Source organism: Pezoporus wallicus, unplaced genomic scaffold, assembly GCF_028554395.1.
Source record: "Pezoporus wallicus isolate ANWC-B61680 ecotype Strahan unplaced genomic scaffold, APGP_CSIRO_Pwel_v1 contig_3817, whole genome shotgun sequence".
Taxonomy (NCBI): domain Eukaryota; kingdom Metazoa; phylum Chordata; class Aves; order Psittaciformes; family Psittacidae; genus Pezoporus; species Pezoporus wallicus.
Window position 1 is genome coordinate 4,374,232 of NW_026635157.1, and position 8,852 is coordinate 4,383,083.

The 8,852-nt window shown below is 44.4% G+C and overlaps 2 long non-coding RNA genes across 2 annotated transcripts; both read left to right on the top strand.

Annotated features, from left to right (window-relative positions):
* Positions 1-845: 845 nt before the first annotated feature.
* On the top strand, positions 846-4,657 carry LOC130597906 (uncharacterized). The gene is made up of 3 exons (XR_008971879.1): positions 846-1,025; positions 1,682-2,743; positions 4,037-4,657. It is a non-coding gene; the product is annotated as an uncharacterized LOC130597906 (long non-coding RNA).
* A 1,918-nt stretch (positions 4,658-6,575) lies between these two features.
* Positions 6,576-8,016, top strand: LOC130597124 (uncharacterized). The gene is made up of 2 exons (XR_008971678.1): positions 6,576-6,948; positions 7,569-8,016. It is a non-coding gene; the product is annotated as an uncharacterized LOC130597124 (long non-coding RNA).
* The last annotated feature ends 836 nt before the right edge of the window (positions 8,017-8,852 follow it).

The following is an 8,852-nucleotide window of genomic DNA, read 5'->3' on the forward strand; positions in this document are numbered from 1 at the left end:
CATGGTGCTATTACCTGATTTCTTATGCAATCTTATTTAAACACCAGTAGAAGTGGAAGAGGTGAGTTCTGTGTTCTCTAGGAAACTTGAAATGACATGAATGGAGCAAATCAGCGGTTCAGCAATTATAAAAAATTGAGGTAATTCAGGGAAGTTGAAGCAGTCTTGGCCAGTACAGTTGCCCTGTTAATTTTCCACTCAAGCAAGTGCCTGTGTTCTTTGTCCTGGAAAGAAACAGATGAGAAATTCTTTAAAATAACAGATTCCTTTTAATCTAATTTTTTACGTAATGATTTTCAGCTTTCTGTTGTTGTGCTTTTTATCTCCAATATATTTTGTAGTATTATACACATTCTATATATATTGTGTTCTATGTACACATTAATTACATCTGGCTTTGATATGCACAGATTCCTCTCACTCCTTTGAGAAGACTAGTGGTGCCACTGTTTGGTGGCACTGCTCAAGTGAGGAAGGTCAGCCAGATTTGGTTCACATCACACAAGGATGGAGAGGGTAAACATGACCCTGCTCCTTGAATTATTGAAGTATCTCCTTTACTCCTCCTTCTAGGATTATTATCTACACAAGATTTCCAATTTGGATGTATGCTCCTCTGCACCCATGTGCTCCTTCCTAGAGCTCACTCAACAATTCCTTTTGCATCTTCTGACCTGAAGCTGCTTTTTCAATAGTTGTTTACCCAATGCCTGCTCTGTTTCCTTTCACAGCCTGTCAATGGTGCCCTTCAAGCCACTGCATGGTTCAGATCCTCTCAACTCTCCCCATTCCTCCTCATCCCACCTCCCTCACTCCTTACCCCAGCTGGCAGCTGGGAAGGCAGCTGCACCAAGGGTCTTGGTTCTCCCACAGGCAAGGAAGGAGAGGAAAGCACAATGGAGTGAGGAGTGGAGTGATCCCTGTTGTTCAAAGTATGGAAGTAAGGAAGGTGTGGCTCATCCTGAATTTGCCTGAAACCCTCTCTCATCAAAGGACAGCTGTCAACCAGGAAGAAGGTTTATCAGGTAAGGGTTACTTGGAATTGCTCATCCAGGCCCTACAAAAAAGGCCAGGCTTCATGGGATTAAGTTTTGTTCTGTGCAATATGGTTAATAAAAAACCTGCCCGTAGGCAGGGTGAGCTGGCTCCTGGCTCCTGGTGTTCTGGGCTGTGAACAGACTGCTGTGGGACGCACCAGGACCTTCACTGGATCACATGTACAGGGCAGTACATGTAGGACAGAGAGGGCCTGCTACAGCAGCCAGTAAATGTTAAGACTATCCTAACAGCATAACAAATGAGTTTTACTAATGACACTATTTTACTATGACACTCCATGTAATTTTATCATTAGTTATTAATATTCAGTTAATAGGGCAGTGAGCAGAATGTACCCACAGGTCTATCCACAAAGGAAGTAATTTACAGCCTGACTTACAACAGTGCTGTGTAAATACTTAGCTTGCATTAAATACTGCATTTCTATGGGAGTAGTGGCACATGCAGGTGAGCAAACACAACACTGTGGGGAAAACCAAGCACTTTGGGTCCAGCCCCAGGCCACATTTCTACCAGCCCATGACAGTGTAAAAATAAATCAATGCTGTTAAAGAAATAAATGAGGAACTAAAAATGATCCCAACATACTCTTTAAAATTCAATGTTTCTGCTATTTCCACAGGACTTTTGATTCATGCAGCTTGAATGTAGCACTGGAGAGGCCCTGGCCTTACTCCAAAACTCTCATGGATTTCAGCAGGTCAGCCCACGATGGGCGCCTGAAACCAAAAGGGTACAGAAGAAAGCCCAAGAGATGTCATTACTTTCCATCATCATAGTGATTTCTTATAAATGCCTTACAATACTCTCAAAAAATTACAATTATGTATACATATTTAATTCTACAACCCTTGTATTGTCCTGCTTAAGCTGCCTCTGTATGAGAGTCAGATTTTCCTCTATTCTTTTCCCTAAATCACAGAGCAGGTTTCAAATGTCATTATTCAGTTGCTTCTTTCCCCATAGATGTAACACTGTTTCTCACAGTGCAGTTTCACTGCTGAACAGCAAACGAACTGACCCAGAGGGACACAGGATCTGCAAGTCCCTCCTCAGATTTGCAGTGTTTCCTTGCCTTAAAGTATGTATCAGAACTCTTTGTTGGGACCCATATATCTCACTGTGAGGCTACTGACTTGGAACCAGCATCCTCCAGAATTTAGTGATATTATGGTACTTATTTAACCCTGTGCATATACTTTGGTCTTGCTGAACTGGTGCCTGAAGAAAGTCTGGGTCCAGCAGGCATTCCTGCATACATTCAAGGATAATAGGTGACTAATCAGTATGAGGAGAGCTGATGCCCAACTTCTAGTGACTGTGATCTTCAGTAAAACTAACTTTCACCAGTAACATTTCTAGAATCATTTCAGTGTGGTATATGTACACTGTAAGTCACTGTGACATACATACTCCCCTGTTTTCTTGCAGACACAGGAGCTTCAAATTTTTACTCTCCACCCTCCCACATTCCAGTGCAATTCCTTTCCTTAATGAGCATACACACAAAATGACCTCTGTGTTCCCTTCTGCAGAATTGTGCACTGTTTCCCTGAATTCTGGAGCTCACATTTTCATGCTAAAAGGTGCAATTATTTTTCTGTGCAGCAACATTTGCAAGAAGACTGGCTTTGCAAACCAATTTTCAGCCTCTCAGTAGGTTGACAAGAATTTGGTCAGACTGGTGAGAAATCTTTTGCACGTAGAAAATTCACTTTACTTAAGCAACCCTTTACATTACTTTTTTAAAAGAGCAAAGGCAGACACTAGTGCTCCATCTGCCTTTCCCTGTGCATTACAAATTATTAATGAAGCAGGTAGAACCTGATTTTATGCAATTGATCAGGAACATATCTTAACAACTGCAACCTAAAATTAGCACCTTTCATGACTGTAACATCATTCCCAATTTTCCCTCAATTACATGCTGTTTCTTAATGGTTACAGTTCATTCTTTGTCAATCTGGTGCCTCAGAAAACTGAGCCAGGCATTACACTGGAGACCAAGGCACTGGCAAGGCAGAAAGTGGATCTGTTAATTCTTAAACACTACTTACGGATCATTTTTCCCCCCACAATACATGAAATTCAGTGAGTGCAAAACTTCACTGACATTCTTTGATGATGCCTTTGATTTGTGGTGATGGCAAAACTGCTCATCCCAGTAACCTACAATTATGACATTTAAGTGATAAAACCCACACGACTCAACACCTCTGCTAACAATGCAGTTTCACTATTTTAAAGTTGGGAAATTACTTGCCTTTTACTTGTGTACACAGGTTCTGATTTAGTTCCCAGTTAAGTCAGTGAGAGCCTGGCGAATCTTTCGGTTTGCTTCAGTGATATGGGATAAGCCCAGCAGTCAAGGATTATTCTCCAAATATTAGCAGAAGTGCAGTTGATATTGTTAGCTCAAAGGCAATAAAATCTTTGCATCCAAATACAAGCTTTTGTGAGATCTTAGTTGACAGATGGATTTATAAATTGATACTACAATCTTTAATTTCTTCTTAAACTTTAATTAATGGAAGCATTTGGGAAAGTGTGGGTCTTTCCAAAACAACTCCTTGAGAAACCATACTGAAATTATGTTGCCTGTTCATGAACTTTAATGTGAGTGAACCTTGACTTTCCAATCATCATAAACTGTCTTAAATTAAGACTATTATAGAACTATTATAAGACTATTATAAAATCTATATTTGGATAAATCAACTCAAGACATACGACATGGAGCTAACAGAGTTAACCAGGTCTCAGGCAACCTATGCTAAAACTGGAAACTTTACTTTCAGCTTTCTCCTAAACTTCTTCCCCAGTGAAGACAATTTAGCAGTGGGCTTTATAAAAAAATTATGCAATGAAGGCATGCCCCCAAATACACTGAAATTCTTCAAAAGACTCTCATAGGCTTCAATGGATTCATAATCATGCTCTGAATGTAAGAGTCAGCCTTCCCAGTTTTGTTTTCTAGATAGAGTCAACAATGATGGAAGTGCCTAGCTCTGAGAAACGTGTAAAGTTTTATAGTATGATGTTGTAAATGGCTGATAGTGGTACAGGTGTGACAGACTGGGAACCCTCATAGGATAGAGTATGGTAATTCCCCAGTGAACTGCCTTCTGGAAGAAGATTTTCTTTTAATGAATTAACAGGCAGCAGATGCTGGGAGGAATGTATTTGTCTTTCAACATTGCTTCATATGTAGAGTAAATGCAAATAAAGCAAGATAAACCTCTAAATATATGTATAAAAGATGGATTGCTCTTTAGAGATTACAAAGCACTGTAGCATAATCTTTAAACAATTTGATACTTTTGAGAATAATTTTTAAGCCATAGCACAAATAGGTTCTGAAGTCCTACAACAGAAGTTGAACAGGAACAGCTTCTGCAAAGTTTATTTATTGCAGTCCACTTGCCGAAAACATGGTCTAAACCAGGAAATGGTGTGAATTAAACCAGCTGAAGTCCAACCACTTAATATTTTACTATAGCTGTTAGCAGATGAGACTGTAAAACATCCCTCTTCCCCATCTGTGTGCTTAGCATGTGATAGGCCTACCACCTAGCAGACACTGTCCAGGATTCTTTTGGCTCTGGCTCCAGATTAGCACAGATCTTACCTGCGCAGACAAATTCCTGTGGGAGACAAAGAGCTTACACAGAAGAGCATTCCAGGGCCACACTGATATGCTGTTGCATTTCCAACCTGTCCAACTGCACTGGATGCAGAACACTGGGGATTTTCCAGAATATCCACCTCCATGTGGCTTGACTTCTGCATCTTCCCAAATGCTACATCCAAGAACTCCAGGGATGATGATTCCTGCAAGACTTAAGGGAGGCAATTAGCACTGCTTTTTCAGTCTCACACTACATTTGCCAAGTTAATACTTGCACTTTTCTTGAAGTGCTTAGTTGAACAGTTTGATGAACCGAAGAAACTTCCACACCCAAGTAAGAATGCCAGATAATTTTATCTTGACACCAGTTACTGCTGAGCTCTTCAACTACATGAAATGGCAATCTAGTCTTTCACCTTTACCAGTGGAACTTTCCGACCTTAACCTCAGGTGCATACAGATGTACCAGCAGACCTAGTGAAAAAATGAGGGACTGCAGCTGCTAAAAGCATACAAACTAAGCATGATCACAAACTTCCTCTACATAGAGCATGGAAGTAACACATGGCTTGTATGGGCCAGGTGTTCTGGAGGCTGGTTTTGAGTGGCACTAAATCCTGATATTGTATTTAGCCCATTCATTGAACGTTCACAGAGTGCTTGTGCTATATGCAAAAAAATAAATCTGCAGTGACCTGATCCATCGTTAGCCATCCTGTCATGGAGGAGTGGGGATGTGAGGATGCTCCTATGTAGAGCCCAAAATCAGCGAAGCTGAATTGTCTGTACATCTAGAGATGGACACAACCTGGCTGCCTCCTGCAGCCTCATTTGACCAGTATCAGGGGTATGCAAAGGTATCATTGCACATTTTCATGTCTGGACTAACACCTAACCCTAAGGCAGCAGTGGCTACACCCCTTCCCTCAGGTTCATGCCTAAGCACAGCTGTCCCTGGGTTTTCATCCCTTCGCTTCTGCAAGGACATGGACACACAGCCGGAAACACCATCACAGGATGTTCTTGCCCTCTGCAAGCAAGTCTAAGGATGAAACCCCAGACCCCTCACAATCCCACCCCGGACTCTGCTGCCCTCTCCAGCCTGCCCCAGGAGTCCTCGGCCTGGCTCCCGGGGGGGGGGGGAAGCATCCCCTCAGCCCCGCCGCCATTTTGAGCAGGGAGCTGAACACCCCAGAGGCGGCAGTGGGCCTCGGAACAGTGACGACCTATGTCTCCCCCCCTCCAGTAGGGGCGGGAGCCACAGGCTTCCTCCCCAGCCTGGTGTGGCTGCGATGGAGAGAGCCCCACCGCCTGGAATTGCTCCAGAAGCAGCCCCGTCGCGGTGCCACCACGCTCCCCCCTCCCGCCACGCTGACAAGACTGGCTTCCCCGACGGCACCGCGCCCTCGACCGCCACCCAGCGAAGAGGAAGAGCAGAGCGGTGGGACTTTGCCCAGGAAGAGCCGATGTCGTCACACGGCCACGGCCAATGAGCGAGCGCGATTAAAATAGCGCACTATAAATACGAGCCCGCGGGCTGGGCTGGGTGCCACCTGGCGCAGGTGCGGTGGAGGAGCAGTGGGGGATGGCCCTTACCCCGCCCCCTTCCCTCCGTTCCCCGCCCCGTCCCGTCCCCCCCCACCGTGGGCTCCCTGTCACCGCTACCATCCCGGCTGGGGCGCCAGCCCGCGCCCCGCGGAGCCAGCTGGACGCCACCGGGGCGGCTGGTGGTGGACGTGGGGCGCGTCCCCCTTCCCACGTGTGAAGCCCCAGGACAAGGGTGCGACGCCCTCGGGCCTGGTCTTGTTGCTTCATCTCCCCTCCAGGACTTGGTGACTCTTTCTGCTGGTTCCAGTGCATTCTTCCTTTTAAGGGTGCTCTCCTCCTCTCTCTGAGGTAGCTGAGGGTAGCCAGTGCTATGCCATCATGAAAAAAAACCACCGTTCCTGGCAGTAATGTCTTGTACGTGCTTTGAAAACAGCATCTGTTTAAGGTCTGAGACTGACTGCTGCCAGTGAAGGAAATGGAGTGATAAAGCTTGTCATGTTGGCCTATTTCTTCTATTTCTCCTTCATTGCTCTGAACCATGCTGCAAAAGAAAATGGTTTCAGAGGTATTCTAGAGCCAGACCCTTCATGGATAAGATCCTGCTGGAAAGATACAGCCCTGCCTTGCTGGGGCTTACAGCTCAGGCCTCCTGGTCCTATACAGATGTGCACTGTGAATACATAAGCTCATACCCACAAAAGGAGAAGCATAAGGTGAGGCTTTCTTTTTGTCCACTTTCCCTCTGGAAAAGATGGGGACGCATTATATGGCGGTGAGTTAAGGAGAACTGTGTTAAAACAAACATGACTCATAACGAAAGCAAATAGTGTTCTATTTGAAGATTTTTGCTGTATTTTTCAATGTACGGTCAGGAGAATGTTAAAAATAAGCAGACTCCCTGACTATACTCAAGACTGCAAGTGCTAGGAGTGCAGTAGGTCACTTAGAAGATGTGTTCCTACTTGCTTCACCTATGCTGGGTTTGTGGAAATGCTTGTAGCATACCTGGTGTCGGTCTGCACTGTGCAGTTGCGTTACACATATTCTAACCTTACTGATTGCATTGTACTGCATTGCTACTGTCAGATAAGGTATCTGCTGTAAGATCACCAGGGTTTGTTTGGTTGCTTTTGCTGGGTTGGTTTTTGTTAGTTTTTGTTAGGTGGTTTGGTTTTGCCCTCCCCTTTTTTTTTTGTGAAACATTGGCAAAGATAATAAAGAATACACATTTGCTATTTGGGAAGATATCATGCAGTGCATTTTACATAATTATGTGTGTATACTTTCATCCAGATGAATAAATATGATGTTTTTTATTTAGTTTTTTACAAAGTTGTCACTGGAATGCTTAACATAGCAGCTGAGGGGAAGAGGGATCATCAAATGGAATTAGGAGGTGGTAGGTTCAAAAGAAGGTACCTCAACATGGAACAATTAAATCTTGGAAGTCATTGCATTGTTGAGGATGCCAGAAGTTCAAAAAGCAATTAGGCATCATCATGGAGGAAAAATCTATGCAGGGATGTTCAACACAAACACCTCTGATTCAGGAACTCTTTGAGGTGCAAATCCGCATCCTGTGGAAGCCTTTTAGACAGCAGCCTCCCTTCTCCTCACACTATCATTAGGTGGTTCCTGTTGGCTGTTCCAGGAGATACAGTCCTGGACGAGACAAGAAATGCTGCTGTTCTGACACACCATGGTCATCCTGTGTTTGACTGTCATTTCATTCAATGTGTTTGGGTTTTTCCCCCTAATCTTTAATAAATCATAAACAGCAATTCTTGCAATGAACTTTTGTGATACATAAATGCTATTTCCTTATCTTGTGTACATCTCTGCTATTTCTTGCCTGTTACTTTGGCTGAGGGATGAGAGGTTGCTTTGCTATGTATTTGTATAATGCCACATTACCAAGCTGAGCACTGGGTTGTGCATGTATTTCCTACATAATTATTTGTTATAAATACATATTAATAACCTGTATTTCTGAAGATGGTCACAGGTCAGAAGGTTTGCTGCTCATATAAGTACCCTAAGCAAGGATCCATGGGGCTCCAGCCCTCATTTGCTGGCAGAGTTAACCAGATGAGCCATTTGAGAAAGTAATTAAAATACCAGCAATACCTGCCTAAAGAGTTACAAATTCCACGCTCCTCCAAGGGCTGGTATTTATTATCTAGGAGCACAGGACCAGACCTTGTGAACCTGCTGACACTGAAGGGTGAGACCAAGGGCAAGACACCAGCAGAGCACAAAGGCATAGGCCCCACCTCTGCCCTGAGCCATCTGCTCTGGGGAAGCTGGCACTGCCTGTGGGTCCACAGTGGGTCCATGCACACCAGAGGTGTTCTGCAGCCTTAGGTCTGTGTGTGGCAGTGCCTGCAGCAGGGAGGACAGAGTGTATCCAAAGAGGCATAAGAGGGCCTTGTGAGGCATTGAGCAGGCACCCACTGAGGGCTGTATGCTTACAGCAGGCTCAGATGTTGGAAATGGGGTCAGCTGGGCTTGGTCTTTGGATTTTTCCTTGTTAGCAGGGAGATAGGGTTGGCTCACGTGACACAGGTAGCTCCTGTTCCAGCCTTGCTGCCGGAAGGGAACAGATTGATGCATACAT